This window comes from Cydia fagiglandana, chromosome 13, assembly GCF_963556715.1.
Source record: "Cydia fagiglandana chromosome 13, ilCydFagi1.1, whole genome shotgun sequence".
NCBI lineage: Eukaryota > Metazoa > Arthropoda > Insecta > Lepidoptera > Tortricidae > Cydia > Cydia fagiglandana.
Genome location: NC_085944.1, coordinates 6,593,612 through 6,611,591, shown reverse-complemented (window position 1 = coordinate 6,611,591; position 17,980 = coordinate 6,593,612). Strand labels below are relative to the sequence as shown.

General features: G+C 36.5%; 1 long non-coding RNA gene across 1 annotated transcript in view; it reads left to right on the top strand.

Moving 5' to 3' along the window:
- The window catches only part of LOC134670120 (uncharacterized), a 381,632-nt gene extending 369,055 nt beyond the window's left edge, over positions 1–12,577 (top strand). Inside the window, exon 2 of the long non-coding RNA XR_010099016.1 lies at positions 12,454–12,577. This is a non-coding gene — a long non-coding RNA (uncharacterized LOC134670120). The remainder of the gene's footprint in view (positions 1–12,453) is intronic.
- The last annotated feature ends 5,403 nt before the right edge of the window (positions 12,578–17,980 follow it).

Here is a 17,980-nt window from a genome sequence, read left to right as displayed (position 1 = left end):
TAAAAATTTAATTATTTTTAGTTATTTTTATTATATTAGTTATTAATTATTCGTTGTTCAGTTGTTTTCCATCGTTCTAATAAATTCCTCTGTTCTCCTTGCACCATTTTTACATATGTCTCTGATTGGCCCGATGGTTGACTGGTAGAGAATGCCATTAGGCATTAAGTCCGCCATTTGTACATTATTTTTATGTTCTGTGCAATAAAGTGTAAATAAATAAATAAAATTATGAAGTATAAATAACTCTTGTACTGCGTGTGCTATCAAAATCGTTGCAGACTTACTTGTCTCTGTCTAACTCTAGTTATTTTCCCATAATAAAGAAAGTTTTTTAATATCAAAAAATCACACATCAAAAAGTCACCCTTCATGATTCCTGTATAAGATTGCCTCAAAATATTTATAACTTTATTAGATTAGAGCTACTAAGACCTTAACTTTATTGCAATTTAGGGGACCAATTCTGATTTAACATCTTGTTAAAGTGTTGACCTTGATATGATACGACCTTTGTATGTAACATTTACTGATTGGTGCGATATCCTCTACGGCATTTATCTACCTAATAAGAATATATTTTCTTATCCTAAAGATAACAGTACGTACAGATAAAATAAGTAATACCTAATTAATACGCAAATTTGCATAATTCGAACCTAAATAATAATGAATCGAATAAATTCGTACATCGAAACGAAACTCCAGATTACATTGATAAGGGTCCGAATAATCACCAGATAGATATGCAGGTGATGTATTCGCATATGGCTTTGTTAAAAAGATGTGTCATTCAGATGGCAAAAAACTTAATATTCAGTACTAGTAGTTCTTCTCTACTTTGCATAACAGAGTATACAATTGTATATCGGCTCTAAGTAACTTTAAAATTAGTTACAGATACACTTTCTTCACTTTTCTTCAAAAAGATATTTCGTTTTTACTAAACTGTGACGCGGTGGGCAAAGTTATGTTAAAGGGCAAAGTTTAACTGCCGTATTCGAACTTCAAGATTCACAAGTGACGACACGTACTAGATCCATTCTACATACGTTATAGTTTAGATATCAACTAGTTCTCTTTTGCAGCGCAATTCGGGCAACCAATGTCACTTTTACGTTAGATAGAGTAAGATATCTATTAGATGTAAATTGGATCTCAAAGTCATATGATCATATCCTGTGGAAATCGTTCAAGAGAATATCCAGAATCGCGCAAATGTCAAATTTGACAGGTTAGATCTTAAACATATCGTTATCGTATCTTGGTGATGTCTAAAAGATATCTAATAGATGTCTATTTCAAAATCCGAATCGGGCCATTATACTTTTACCTTATAATTTAAATTAAGTATTAATTATACGGTTACACGGTATTGGGACAACGCTCATTTTTTGTTACCCAGTATCCAAGTTTTTTTTTAATTTAATAGAGTTTTATTGTTAAAATGTTCGTGTTTCTGAATCGGATCCTCGCAATAATTTGCTTTATTATCCCCTCCATATTGGGATGGACCTCTTGTCAGACCTCTCTTTGATTAATGCCTCTTGATACTACCGACCACGGACAAAGGGATTGCAACTGCAATTATACGTATGTTTTCACGGATGCGTATCGGCGGCGGAAAATTCCAGTTAACCTCCTAAGACCCACCATATAAAGTCTTCAATATTTTTATTTTGAACCTAATATACAAGTAAATTAGAACGAATTTCGTTTGTTTTAAAAAACAATGAAACAAAAGAAATTCTACTATATTTGGTTCATGAAAGGATCAAATTAGGTTGCACGAATATGTACATTGTCAGGCTCGGAGTAAATATCTATGGAGCGGCCATTAACAGGCGTTCCCCTCTGCAAAAAGATCGCAGCCGCCGGTCAAGGAGGTTATATAAAACTAGTTGCCACACGTCATACGCCATTCAGCAAACGTCAGTCTAAGCGGAATGATAGGAGCCGAAAATGCCGAATTGCAGCGTTTTCTCGTGCAAAATGAGATCGGAAACGTCTAGTCTACAAAAAGAACACGTTTCTTATCATATTTAAGTACTATTACATCTAAATATTATCAAATAGTGCATTAACTTTGCAAATAACTAAAAAACATTGTCAATGTGACAGTGATACCAGTGATATGATATTAGATCTAATTTAGGGTAATTCTAAAGAAGACTTTCTAAATATTAATTAGGTACGAGTAGAATTTCTAATAGGAAATATTATGCGAAACTCTGCGTAGGGGGCGCGACTACCACAAGTCCACAACCCATCACAATCTGGGGGTCCGCCGCGGAACAAGAAAATTTAAATTTCGTTATCTAACCTCTCTATCACTATTGCATATTTGAGCGATAAAGAGAAAAGAGAAAATTTACTAGCTAGCTTAGTGCTACACTCTGGCGGCAGAACATTGCAGTAATATACCCTATTTGCTATGCTTTTTGTTATATAATTTATGTAACGCATTATTTTTATATAACACCTTAGTTTCATATCAACCTAATCTATTTAATCAAATTAATAGATCTATAAGAATAAAGAAAAGGGGGACGGGGGATCAAAAAGTAGTCGAAAACATCTCGCGCGATTTGTGCACAACCCCTAAATAACGTAAAATTACCGATAGACTATTTTTTGAAAATTAATTTTTCCTTTAGTTTCTACATATAGCTGGTCAAGCAGATCTTGTCAGTAGAAAAAGGCAGCAAATTTGAAAAATGTAGGCGGGAAGGCTTTTTTACTGACAAGATTTGCTTTACCAGCTATATATTTTTATTTAACATGTCAAATATTTTATTAATTTAAGGTATTTACGGCTGTCACTTTCCATAAATAGGCACTTTTAATTTATTACTCTGGTATCACCGTACCAATATTAGTGATGGGACACCATAAAAACGAATATCGGTAAAATCGATATAAACATAATGAATAATATACAGTAGATGGCCATGATGCCTAGCGAACACCAGCCATATCGTACAAACCTCAAGGTGTGATATTCCTAGGCAGATGATGATCTGCCTAGTGACCACCAGCCATATCGTGCTATCTTCAAGGTGTGATATTCCTAAGCAGATCATGAAACGCCGGCATGTCATGATCTGACTAGTGACCACCAGCCATACAGTTCAAACCTCAACATTTAGGCATATCGAATAAGTAGGATGTCCTAAATTTTAGCAAATGATAACCATTGAAATGGCTTGACAGCCTACTTATAGTACGTGTTTGGGTAGCGTATGATTTTAGTACCTACCTAGTACCTACGCATTCTGCTCCAAATGCCACATAGAATGCAGCACTGGCAGTGGCAAAAAATGCAAAAGGCAGATTATTAAATGGCGGCGTTTCATGATATGCCTAGGAATATCTCGATATGCCCGATTTTACGATCTACCGCCGATATATTATATATACTAATTATCCCCTACTCAATATCCCTTAATAATGACATCCTATGGCCGCGTTCCATCTCTGTCATCAGATCTGCATGCTCGATAGTATATTGCATTGCTTTCAGAAGTAAACCAACATGTAAAATATTAACTAATGAACTGATAATAAAAAATCATTCTATATCAGCGTGCAAGATTCGCCCTAAACAAATTGACAAACTATTAGAAATAACATCTAAACAATACAAAAATTGAAAGTTAGTAAAATGCTGGTACAAAGACTTGATATTGTATTATTATTATAATTGATAAAAGCAGAAATTAAAATTCATTGTCAATTTTATCGACAATATTATCGACGCGTCCCTCGCACTACCTAGGTTTACTTAGAACTGACGTCATCTCGTTCACGGACAGGGTTGTCTGTGTTTGTTCTTGTACTTGTGTGAATATAGTTTTTGCTAGTGTTTGATAATTTTGTCGTGTGCGTGTGTAGCGACGTATACTAAAAATGCATTAGTGTTAACATTATTTGTGTGCGTTACCTCGTCCCCCGCGCCAAAAACGACAGAATTTTTCAGATAGAAATTAGTGCGCGTCTCTACTCCATAGATATTTACTCCGAGTTGTCAGGCGTGTCTCACTCCGCGATTTCGTCGCTTTGTTACAAGTAGCTAAAAGTACATCCGTTTGGCCCCAATTTTGGGGTTTGCCATAAGCCGCGCGTGGCGCTGTCGCCACCTAGCGGCCATATCTGTGCTGATCGTAACAGACGCGTTTTGTTAGAGAGTGAGTCTTCTGTACTTAGTACTATTATTTATTCTGTGACATTGTAATATACATTTAGTCGCAGGAGGTTAATGCTGTTCTTTACGAAGAAAAACATAATTTCGAGGTTCCGTTGTCGATTTTAATTCCGTATACAATGGAACCTTACTAGCTTATTACATTTCAAATGCTGAACAAGTTTTATATCCAACTCACAGATGGTGTGTGGTGTATGTAGATATAGGAAATAGTACTAAAGCCAAGCTGAGCAGTTACTGCTGCTTAGTGAAACACCTACAATATTTAATTGAATAAGAATTATACTTTAACTTGTATGTATAAATTTAAATCAATATTTACATATATATAGTTCGTTTTTTTTAGCATTAGAAAGAACTTCGCAGAAGTAAGCTTGTGGTTCCAAATCCGGCACTTTTAGCGGTAATAATTTGAAGTAAATTATATGTATTGACCGTGCTACATTAGATAATTCAATAATTATTAACAATAAAAGAGCCTGATAAAAACTGTACGCTTACTTCTGTGGAGTTCTTTCTAATGCTAAAAAAAACGAACTATAGGTACATACATATATACATACATTATAATCACGCCTATTTCCCGGAGGGGTAGGCAGAGACCACGGATTTCCACTAGCTACCATCCTGACATACCTCTTTCGCTTCCTTCAGTTTCATAACTTTCATAACATTCCTCATTACATCGCTATATAAATGTATTAATAAATAATAATTCTATCAAAGTAAAGCTTGACAAAGGAAAGTTAAATTTAGTTTTTACTGATATGGAGACAATCACGATAGAGATATTAAAACCTGCTTTTCCCCGTGTTGTTAAGGAAAAGTAATAATACAATTAGATATCCAATTTATTATTTGTGTACATAACATTTACTTATAATTATGAGGATATTTTTAGGAATAACAATACATTTTATTAAATTATTACCTATTTATAGTTAAGGTTCCCTGTACTATGCTACGGCGTAGCCGTGGCGTAGCAGCGCTACGGAGGTCGTAGGAATGCCCTTTAGATCGGCCCTACGAATGCTACCGCCCTAGCCAAGGTTACAATCGCTATCGCTTCGACAACGAAAAGCATTATGTCTCTCTATCACTCTTCCATATTAGCGCGACAGTGACAGTTGCGTTTCGATCGCTACGGAGCGTAAGCGATTGGCATCTTGGCTACGCGGCCTGTTCCAATAGCCACTACGGTATTACTGTGCTGTAATGTTCTATAATTGCCCCCTTTTACTCCTATATACAGGGTGTTACTGTCCATCGGGCATTAAATTCAGGGCTCGATTCTACTCGCTAAACTGAGTTACTTTTATTATGGCACCAACCCCGAAATCCCGAAAAAAATTTTTACGTTTTCATACATTTTATCTGATCAGATGTCGACGTTTTCTATGGAAAAGCCAAAAATTTTTCCCCGATTTTAGGGTTTGTCCCATAGTAAAAGTAGCTCAGTTTAGCGAGTAAAATCAGGCCCTGGAATTAAAACCCAATGGTCGGACACATACTGTATATAAAGGAAGTTATAAGTAATTTCACTCTCAACGGTTGAGCCGTTTTTACGTCATTATTGTCATTAAGTTTATAATATTATACCGTGTTTTTTTTATTTCCGTTAATTGCAAGGGTGCATTCCTGAGCTTAAATCAAGTAACTTTCTCAAAGACACCGATATTCTAATTAACTCCATTTCGGAGATAATCATTAATTATTATTTTTTTCTTATAAGGCCTCTACAAGCGTGTACATTTGCCTTAGGCCTGGTTTACATATTGATTAGTGTTTAGAATGAGTTCATACATTTGCTACTAAACTTAAGTACAATTTCGGTCGATCGATGTTCGAAATGACATTGATATGTCATAGATTTCAATTGTTTGGTTGATTTAATGTAATATCCGTGTTACAACAACGCTATATGCTACATTTAATTACTTTTTATACCTTTTTTTTGTAAAAAAAGTTTTTTTTTTTAATTAACTATGGCATTTAGTTCTCTTAAACGTACTTAACCATACCCCGAAGTTAACGGAATTCAATAAAAACACGGTGTAGAATAAGTTCACCTGCATACGAGTAAGATTGACCTAATATGCTTAAATAAATCTTTAATATTTTACAAATCGCGCGCAATACTTTAAGATTAAGTAAATACATAGACCGGTACACATATTTATGTTTTTAGAACTAATTCATTCGACACGCGCGTGGGATATTGATTAGCAAATGTATTTAGGCAGGACTGCATTGACCACTCAACCCACACTCGTAGGTAATGTTTAATATTATATATTACGATTAAAGGACATTTAATGACTGTTTTATAAACTTATTCCAAAGTAGATCTCTTTTAGGTCCTACTAATATTATTGTGTTTGATATAGGCGTCGCAACTTATGAAATGAAATAAATTTAATTCAGAAACATACATTTCCATATCCTCAGCTAGGTGACAATCAAAACATACTAATTGCATAAAATAATAAAACAAAAATCAACCTTGTTGTCTTACTAGTACGGTTCACTATAATACTATAACTTTGACTGTATGATAGTAATAATTATTGAGTTTTGGTTGTTACCAGACGACCCAAGATAAAAATGTATTATATAGAAAATGAAATACGTACAATTAAATTAAAACATACATTCAGATCAATTTAAAACAAAAAAGAAGTGATGTTTGTTTATTATCCTACGTAAGTATTTATAACTTCAAAATGCAGCTCCATTTCTTTGCAAGATAAATACATGTTGTTCTACATGTAACTGTCATCGTACGGTGGCATAAAAGCACCATAAAAGCAACGACATTGACTAAAAATGATTTACGAATACTAAATAGAATACGTTCAAACGCCTTAGCAACCGCAATAAAATATTGAAGCGTTGTTTATTTTCCCTAAGGTTTGAAGGTGATTCAATCGTCGGTACTCGGTTCCACGAACCTGCAGCGATGACGCTTGCATCCGCCATTTTGGTAATAAAATGGATAATTACTGACACTCACGCGCCCAATTTTTCGCGCTCGAGGTAAAATTGCTCGGTTGGCTAGCTGGGTGGATAAAACGAACGTTACCCAGCCATATTTAGGTGCCTTACGCAAAAAAATATGATGTTCAGTACGCTGTGGTGGTAGCACCGTACCCAAGCCACGTGAAAAATATTATACCTGGTTATTGGTTATGGGATGAGCAAGTTGTCGTACCTATAGTCTTCAGCAAATTCATGGTAAATTTTAATTATTTTACATGGAAACTGCCATCTGTAGTCAATAATAATAGATCAAATGGCATATATAGGTATACCCTAAAACCTCTTGCTTATTAAATTACTTCTAGCCTATAACAGTTTGGTTTGCATCACGCCGATAATAGGCAATTATTGGTCGGCGGGAAACTACATAACACATAGTTTTTTACTGCCTCGACTATTCTTGGCTGCTCACGTGAGTGCCACTCGCTCAACCGTGGTATCCAGGCAAAACATGCACCAGACAATATCTTGTTACCATAGTTAATTGAGTAATTAGAATGGGGGGCGTTTAACTCATTTCACTTCATTAATAGTTGTAAATATGAATAATTTTCTGTCTGTCTACGACATGATAGATGTTGTCATTAACCAACCTAGTCACTGGCATTTATTACTAACCTAAAATAGATGCATTATGCACCTATAATACAACCCTGTTTCCTTATTACTAATGTAGTTGTTGTGTCGGTATTTAGCTTCGAGTCGCAAGCAGACAACGCTCTGAATGAAAGGTCGTCATGCTGAAATCGCGCCGCTAGCGACGGCGACGCGAGCGCCATGCGGGCAATGCTCAGACGAGTGGTTCCCGCCAAAACGGGCGCAGGCTGTGGCGCGAAGGCTCGCGATTGGTCGACGGCGCGGCGGCGGCGCGCGAGCAAGGCCGCCGGTTTTCCCGCGAACAATGCCAAATGGTGCATTTGTCAAGGTGAGTTCGTTCACCGCCGACGCGCGCGGGCGCCGCCGCCGACTATCGCTCACTCGTTCGCGTCGCGCCGATCGAAGGTCGACAGAAGGCAGCGGGCGCTTATCTCACACGTTTTGCACTGAAGATACATTCATTAGCATCCACTCTTCATTACAGGTGAAGCTTTAAATTATTGAAGCGTAATATAAATAGTTATTTACTTAAGTTCAGTGTAGTGTGGTTTTAAATTATTAGTGAAGTGCTTTTTGTTTGCCACAGGAAAACAGGTACGAGTAATTAATAAAGTGCGTTCTAGTTTCAGCAAAAACACGACTTCATACAGTTATTACAACTTCCTCTGCCGACTCTACCAAATAAAAGTTCACATCAACGTAAAGCAAATTGGTTCTTTTTTTAAGTCACTTGAGGACTTTTTTAATTTATTTTAGTACCTGCCAGGGATGTTGCGAATATCCGCAACCGCGAAACTTCCGCATTATTTTCAACATCCGCATCCGCATAAAATCGATGCGGAGCTTATGCGGATGCGGATGTCGAACAACTCGGTATAGGAACGTCTTAGCGGCGGCGTAATAAGTACTAGGTAATTACGTCATTACCTACCTATTATGAAATCGTCTAGATCTAGAAGTCGGCCAAGTTACTGTTTATTAAATATAACGCACCTATATTCTTGCTCAAATACTAAACGTTTTTTTTTTTTTTTAGTAAAAATTACAAAGAATGTAATATTTGACGTCTTTTAAGAACTTAATCTTGACATCCGCATCCGCATCCACGGATGTCAAAAAATCTGCATCCGCAACATCCCTGGTACCTGCCTGCAAATAATATATTATCTGTGTTTATAAGTAAGTACTCTTGTCTGAAACATCGCGTAAAATTTCAAGAAATATCATTATTTCATTGTCATATTTTCTCAACGGTCTATCAAGGAATTTATAATATTTACAGGGTTCGCAGCACCGTAATACTTAAGGAAATGTAATTTAAAATAAAAAGAAAAAAAATAATGATACCAACATGTACAACAGGATTCATGACAAAGAAGAAAGAAGAATAGAACTTGCGGTAAGGATTGAACAAAGAAAAAAGAAGACTAGTATCAAGTGCTACGCCCGGACGAACTTCCCAGTTCGGCCGATGAACGGGTCGGTGGGATCTTCGTCCGTTTGTATCGCTTATACGTGTTTACACCTCGTCACACTGTACCTGACAACTGTTTCACGAAAATATATCAAAGCATCAAGGGATTTATAAGGAGATAGATTACTTAAAACGATAAGTTCTAGTAGACAATCGCTTTAAGTAAGCTCGTCTCCCTGATTCGTCGACCGCACACGCTGAAAACAACACAGAAAACAGCCGTTATTTATGTTGGTAATAAACTAATACACCAGCTACACCGATTATCAACTAAGTAAGAGTTTTGTACCCAGATATTACTATCTCTTAATCTACAAAAGTTTATAGCGGTTTTCTTATAGCGAATTATTAGTAATTAAATAGTGGTACAAAGCATCTAATTAGTTTATGTCTAGCCACTGAGGGATGCAGAACGTATAAAGTAAAGTACTGTAACTGTAACTTGATGTTTATGTTTTGTTTTGTAACACTTGTAACGAGCTATTACTATTTTGATAGGAGGAATAAAGGTTGCGGTGTTTTCATAATTTTTTAGTTCTTTTCATTTTATTGCCATCATACAATGTATATGTCGGCGGCCGATCGTAAGATCACGCAGATCGTAATGTTCCTGTGTAATGTTTTGACGATAGTCACATTAAACCAATATATAATATATAGGTAGGATAGATTCGTTAGAATGCTTCAGATGCCCGAAGGGCAAACTGCCCAGAAATAGGAGCCCCGGGGCTTCGTCGACTCAGGGAACGAGTCAAAGATTTTCACGTTTCACGATACGCCTAGGAATTTCACGATATGTCTGATCTTACGATCGGCCGCCGGCATATGTACCGTGGAGCGCCCCAGTATCACAATTAGTATGAAGTTACTATCACGTCATGCACGTGTGATACTAAGGCGCTCCACGGGATATATATGAAAAATTGTAACGTAATAGAGCATACATCATGGCTCACTTTTTATCTCCTATTACTCGTAGGGTCGAAAGAGGCATGAGGCTTCGTCCGTATAGAGTTTAACAGCATGCCCCATATTGCAGTGGCTGATAACTTAATTTGCAACAATTAAAAAACTTACACCCAAACATAAAAAATAGCATACAACTTTCATGTTTTAACCCTTTGACGCTTAAACCGCTGAACCGAATTATATTAAATTCAGTATGGATAGGCATAGTTTAATGCCCGGGAAAGGACATACTTACATATAGCATTGACTTATGTGTAATAACGGCACCAATGATGAGAATTTTAAGTGAAAATTTGTCTTTTATTTTTTCGGCGTATTTAATTAATCAGAATGTCTGTTGGAATTTCAGATAAAATGGTCCTTATTGCACTTCAAGCATAATAAGCACCCGTCTGTAATTGAATGCCACAAATGGGTATCGTCTTGGGTCGTCCCCATTCGTTTTTCGTCAAGTTCTTAAATTAGTCCTCTTCTGCTTTTGTCACTCATTCTACATTGAAAGTCACCGACGATTGTGACGAATGTAGAATGAGTGACGAAAGCAGAATAGGACTAATTTAAAAACTTGACGAAAAACGAATGGGACGACCCATGACCCACAAATGTTTCTTTACCTATAGGATATCTAGTTTCAAAGCACCTTATTGAAAAATCTCATAAGTAGGTAAGACTAAAATTCGTAGTAATTTAGTAGTATATTAGTGTATGCGGGTATTTGTATTAAATATATATGTATATTATTTATTTGTATTTAGATATATAGATTTATTTGTAAATTTATGTACATTTTGACTAAATTTTGTAGCGTAACTTTCCTGTTTCACACCTCTTTTTCCGCACCTAAAACTATTTCCTGTTTGGCCTGATGGTTGTCTGGTAGAGAATGTCTTCTGGCATTAAATCCGCTTTTTGTACTTTATCTTCTTTGCAATCAGTATTCATCATATAAATACAATCCGAATTTCGAAAACTTCTATTAATATTCTTATAGACTCTACCGTAATACACATCTTGCAGTAGCCGACGGGCGCCGACTGCCGACGGGACGGGTAGGTCGACTGCTACATAGTCTGGTGTGCCACGTAGACACGAGAATTTGTGACTCAAACTATCATTTTTAGTTTTGTTAGACAGTAAATGTATTTCTGTACTTTCTATTTAACGCAATTTAAACTGTTATTTAAGTATAGCCCTCTGTATTATTCATATTGTAACATGACTTTGGCCGTCTCGTCCGTCGCTCAAATACTCTAATAGGCCTACGGTACTTACGGTAAATCAAGTCGCTGGCGATTAATGTTCCAAGTTCCGTGAAACGACTAAGGCCCACTTGCACCATTCCACTAACCCGGGGTTAACCGGTTAAACCTGGAGTTGCCATGACTACCGGTACAATTTGACACTAGTTTAACGGTTTAACCGCTTATCCCCGGGTTAGTGGGATGATGCAAGTGGGCCTAAATCATGCTTTCTGATAACAGTTTTATAGAGAAAATAACATGCTTGTTTTTTTTATTCGCAACATATTTTTTTTAAACAATGCACTATTTTATCTAGTCTGATTTAACATATTTTAAATCTGTAGAAACGATTAAACTCCTTAACCTTCAATATGCATACGTAAAACTGAAAAAATATGTATTATAAAAGCAATACTTATCAATTACAAATTATTACCTATTACAATTTTCACCCTTGTTACATAGTTACTTACAATTAGGTGGCAATGCGGCTAGCCTTCTGGATACACTGCCCATCGGCAGTGACTAGGAGGAAGTTTTTTTATTTATAGGCCCTTTGTTTTAAGATTATATATAGATAATCTGCGCTGTGCGAATCGTCGATGATCCCAAACTCACAAGCGGTATTGAATCTTTAAGTCTAAGGAGAGACTTTGCCTCCTTGTGTGTGTTCTACCGCTTGTACAATGGGTTGTGCTCTGAGGAACTATTTGACATGATGCCAACGGCCGCTTTCTATCACCGCACCGCTCGCCGTCGGCAGGGTGTTCATCCTCACACCCTAGAACCTAAATGGTCGCGTACTGTGCGATTTAAGAGGAATTTCCTCCCGCGGACGCTCCGGCTGTGGAATGAGCTCCCTCCCGAGGTTTTCCCGAGGGTCTACAGTATGGGGTTCTTCAAAAAAGGAGTGTACAGGTTTTTAAAAGGTCGGCAACGCGCATGTAACACCTCTGGAGTTGCAGGCGTTCATAGGCTACGATGACTGCTTACCATCAGGCGGGCCGTATGCTTGTTTGCCACCGATGTGGTATTAAAAAAAATAGTCTTTATCATTATTTTTAAGCTAATTTAATGTTTTATGTTTATTGAATTGTGTGGTAATAAATATATCTTTCCATTCGGTAGGTATATCCATGTAAAAAAAAAACTTATAACTAATTATTACTCATTAAACCTAAGCAAGCGACAACTCGATAAAACTAAAACAATAGTAACTAAATGTATAAAATCTCCCTTAAGTCACCCGCTTCCGGGAAACTCCCTTAAATACCGGGTGTGGCCTATATAACACGAGCAAAAAATTAAACTGTAGGCTCTACTCCTCAAACTAACCAACATTTGTTCAGCAACTTTTAAAAATTATGAAGTCTTTAGACTTCCTATTATTCATACAAATTAAATATTACCTTCAATGTATGCTGTCATCAGTGTAATTGACGTTGCTTGTCACTATTTAAACAACAAAATTCGCAATACATTGCGTCTTAGAATAAACTTTAAAGTGTTCTAAAACTCAAAATACAAGTAAATTTTAAAAGTTGCTGAACAAATGTTGGTTAGTTTGAGGAGTAGAGCCTACAGTGTAATTTTTTGCTCGTGTTACAGGCCACACCCGGTATAATACCAATTTATAATATATTTTTTTTTTAGGTTCTTGGTTATAATAATAATGTACATATATAATTTTAAAATGTAAGGATTTTTGGTACAGTATTTTTAAATAGGTACCTAAGTTTTGGGTTCCGTAGTGGTTGTTAGGTGTGTCCATCCACTTTTTTCCTCATTAACCCCATGGTGTGGGTGGGGTTGAGTATGGATAGATCTTAATCATTTCAATCAATAATTTATTCACTTCAATCAATTAGCACTTACAGATAAACCTTACGTGCTAATTGGTATTACTTAATATCTAACATGCATTAACTGCAATAAATACAATAAAATAAAATTGGACTAAATCAAAACTAAAATTATATGCAGAGGCGTAACTAGGGGGGGGGGGGGTTGGAGGGGGCATGTGCCCCGGGCGCCGTCCAAGGGGGGGCGCCAAAATGGGCAAAATACCTCCCATAGAAAATGGACCAGCCAAAATGTAGGACACAGCCAAATTTTTTTTCACGACTTTCCCTGGCAACGGAAATGCAGTTATTTTTGGCCACCCTGTATACAGGATGGTCCAAACCTTGACCTCCAATAAATTTTTTTAGAATCGTCGTCGTGGGTTTATCGGAATACAGGGCGTCCCAAGACTATAGGACATCAAGGGAAAGTACTTTAAATATCGTAGATAGGATATTTTGCTGAAAGAAGACTTTATTTTAATTTAAAAAACAATTTAAACTGCATTCATAGATTTTTAAATAATTACATGGTTGAACCGGGAATCAAACCCGCTACACGAGAAAAAAAAAATCAGCCTGTAGTTTTATTATACCGATCGAAAGGATTCATGCAGTTTAAATTGTTTTTTAAATTAAAATAAAGTCTTCTTTCAGCAAAATATCCTATCTACGATATTTAAGGTACTTTCCCTTGATGTCCCATAGTCTTGGGACACCCCGTATACCCCATGTATCTTAGCCGATTTTTCGTAGTTTACGAGTTTGTTAAGAAATTCCTGGGTGCAGCTTTGCTTTGCTTTTATGTCTTCTAATAATTGTTCGTGGTATTTGCACTGATAACATGAAATAGCGATGGGGAAGTGACCCCACAAAAGAGGACTTTTTTTAAAGAGTTACTAATTTGGAAGCTTTCCACCTCAGTTCCTTTGACCGGCGACTCTCAAAAATTTGGACAATTAAGTATCATTTTTTTGACCTTTTAAAAAACTTAGGGTCTAGCTGTTTCTAAAATAACAAAAAGTCCTTGAAATCTCTTGTATTTTTTATTTATTTAGGTAAGGGCAATATCTAAGCTTGACATGCTTGAACGTAAAAGTTTGTCTTTTTTTCCCAACTCAGCGAAGTGAGGATGCTGTTTTTTTAGCAACTGCGCCGTTTGTCAAGGATTATGTTACAAAAAGGAACATTTAATAAAGTTCAATAGTTTTTTTTATAAATTAAATTTTCACCCCGGAATTTCTTAACATAAGTTAAAAGTAATAAAAATCATAATTCGTAAACTACGAAACGTCGGCTAACATACATACTTATTCTGATAGCCCACAGCGTGAGAAATTTAAAAAAAATATGGACGTCAAGGTTTGGGCCACCCTGTATATATAAGACATGCCGTGCTAACATCGCTCGTTCTGTGATACTAGAATGTCGTGAAAAACCTGTGTCAGGTATTGAGAGCATTCTATCCAGAGTTTCGGTGTGGGATCGGGACAATTTAGTCCAATTCAATCCCACCAAGACTCAATTTTGCGCGCTTAGCGCTAAGAAAACCTAATTTTTCAAGGCACAAGCCTTCCCATGTCAGAGAGTATTGGGAGCCTCGGTGTTGACATCTCCATCAGTGACGTCCAATGATTTCGTAGCCACCTTGCTGGGTAGGCTGCGCTCGTATCCCAAAAAACTCGGTGTGCTCAATAAAGGGAGGCGATACTTTACTCTGGGGTAAACAGATCCCATTTATTGAGTACTGCTTTCACCTTTGGGCAGGAGCATCTGGATGCCACCTTCAAATCAGTTCAAAGGTGCGCTGTACCTATGAATAGTCTACGATCCCAAACTCACAAGCGATATTGAGATCTCCAAAAAATAAGTGTATAAGTTTTAAAATGGTCGGCAACGCGCATGTAACGCCTCTGGAGTGTATATAGACGTCCATAGGATGCGGTGACCGCTTACTATCAGGTGGGTCGTAAGCTTGTTAGCCACCGATGTACTAAAAAAACACTTATTTGTCTCAATTAAAAGTAAACTTTAATAAGTAAAAAAGTAACCCTTTTGTTAGTTCATTTCGTTTGGGAGGGGGGGGGGCGCAAATTTGGTGCCTGCCCCGGCCGCCATATCCTCTAGCTACGCCACTGATTATAAATTGTACATATTATGTACAATGCCGAATGATTATGGAATTAGAAACGTCAATATTTGTCAATGTCACAATTTTCTAAATAGAATCCTAATAAAATTTAAATGAAATCGATTTCTACAGACTAAATTAGAATATAAGAGTATTTGTATAAAATGATGAAATAAAAGAAATAAATATTACTATTTGCAATTTGAATAACATGTCACATTTTACTCTAATAAAATTAATAATACATTCATTTACTTATACAGAATCAATAGGCACATAACTGATTTAATTTTTCCTAATAATGCATTCATTGGTAAATAATGGAGCTAGTGGTTACGATTTTCTCGATATAACGACATGATGCGGCTATGAATTTGGTCTCGGTTGTAGTGAAGATGTCGAGTTCGTCGTCGGTGTCTAGTATGTCGTTCAGTAGCGACTGTGCTTGGTAAAGAGGAGAGTAGCAAGCATGCGAGTTCGAGCTGTGGAGCTTACCACAACAATAGTTGTTTTGAAAGTCCTAAAGTATAAAAAAAGTGTTGCCCCATCTGTTTTTTGTCACAAAACTATTTAAAAAAATCTTGATAGTTAGTTAAGCTTTTTATATTGCAGACATAATCAAATAAGCAATTTTAGGTATTTCTAAAAAAACTCTTCCGGTTTAGTTAGAATAATAATAATAGTTATTTACGATACAGGTGCGGAAAAGAGGAAATATTATAATATCCTATTCGCACGTGTATCGTACAACGTTTTACAGTACATAAGGCCCTTTAAACTTTTGACATACGAGGGGCGGCTGAATAGTAATCTCCTTGGTCAAAAAAATATTAAAATATGTTACTGGTTGCAATGCAATTTTATTCGTTATTTATTCTTTTTTCAAATTTTGTGACATTCATTTGTTTCCGTAAATGCCATTTGTGTACAATTTTCGAATTTATGCAAGATGTCGGGTGAAAAAATCAAAATAGTTAAAATTGAGCACCGTGCAGTGATCAAATTCTTAACAAAAGAAGGAAATACGCCCTCGCATATCCGAGAGCGTATGTTGCGTGTGTTTGGTGATTCGTGCCCTTCAGAATTCACTATAAAATTTTGGTCCAAGCAATTTAAAATTGGTCGTGAAAGCTTGGAGGATGACCCCCGTAGTGGAAGGCCGATTTTTGCGGTTACGGAGGAAAATGTAGCCAAAGTAAAAAAAATAATTCTAGAAGACCGACGGGTGAAGCAGTGGGAGATAGCCCGAGATGTGGGCATAAGTAAAGAGAGAGTTAATGAAATAATTCATACACATTTGAACATGTCTAAGGTGAGTGCGCGCTGGGTCCCCAGAATGTTAACGCCTTTTGACATGGACAGACGGGTGAAATGTTGTAAGGACTTTTTGAACATGAGTCGGGGGAAAGAAGAAGAAATTATGTCAAAAGTAGTGACGTGTGATGAGACCTGGATCAGACAGTGGGACCCAGAAAGTAAGCAAGAGTCTTTACAATGGAAGTTCAAAGACGAGAAGCCTCCTAGGAAGTTTAAAGTTCGACCGTCAGCTGGCAAACTTATGGCTACGGTGTTCTGGGATATAGAAGGAATATTAATGATTGATTATTTACCAAAAAGAACTACCATGAATGCCGAATATTATTCTAACCTGCTACGCCAGTTAAGGGATGCAATAAAAGAAAAAAGGAGAGGCAAATTAAGCAAAGGAATTTTGATGTTACACGATAACGCACCTGTCCATACTGCCCGCACAACGCAGCTGGTTATGAAAGAATTAGGCTTCGGTACCATTGACCACCCACCGTATAGTCCAGACCTAGCCCCCTGCGACTATTTTCTCTTCCGAAATCTGAAGAAAGACCTCCGAGGTAGAAAATTTTCTACTGATGATGAGATGAAGGCTGCTGTAACGGACTTTTTTGACGACAAACCAAAAGATTTTTTTTTTCATGGGTTAATGTCATTATTTGACAAATGTAATAAGTGCATTTCCCTCGAAGGGGACTACATAGAAAAATAAAATAAAACTGGACACTACAGTCTTTTATTTCATACTTAGGTAGATTACTATTCAGCCGCCCCTCGTACGCACGAAAAGTACTAACACGCACTATAGTTCGTTTTTTTTAGCATTAGAAATAAGGTAAACAATCTTGATGTCTTTTAATTGAAAAACACAATTAAAAATAAGTTACGGCAAATATGTAACAATTATGACTCTAATACGATAAATTTATATTATTCTGCTTTCATAAGTAATAGTTACTGATTTTTAAAAAGTGTTTTTCAATTAACAGACATGTCAAGATCGCTTACTTTCGGCTCGATTCTGAAAATGTATTAGATCTCTACTAGACCTCAACAAGTTACGATATGGATAATTTAAAGATATTTAGAAGATAGATATGTCAAATTTGACGTTTCCGCGATTCTGGAGGCCCTCTTGAACGATTTCGACAAGTAATGACTTAGATCATAGATTAG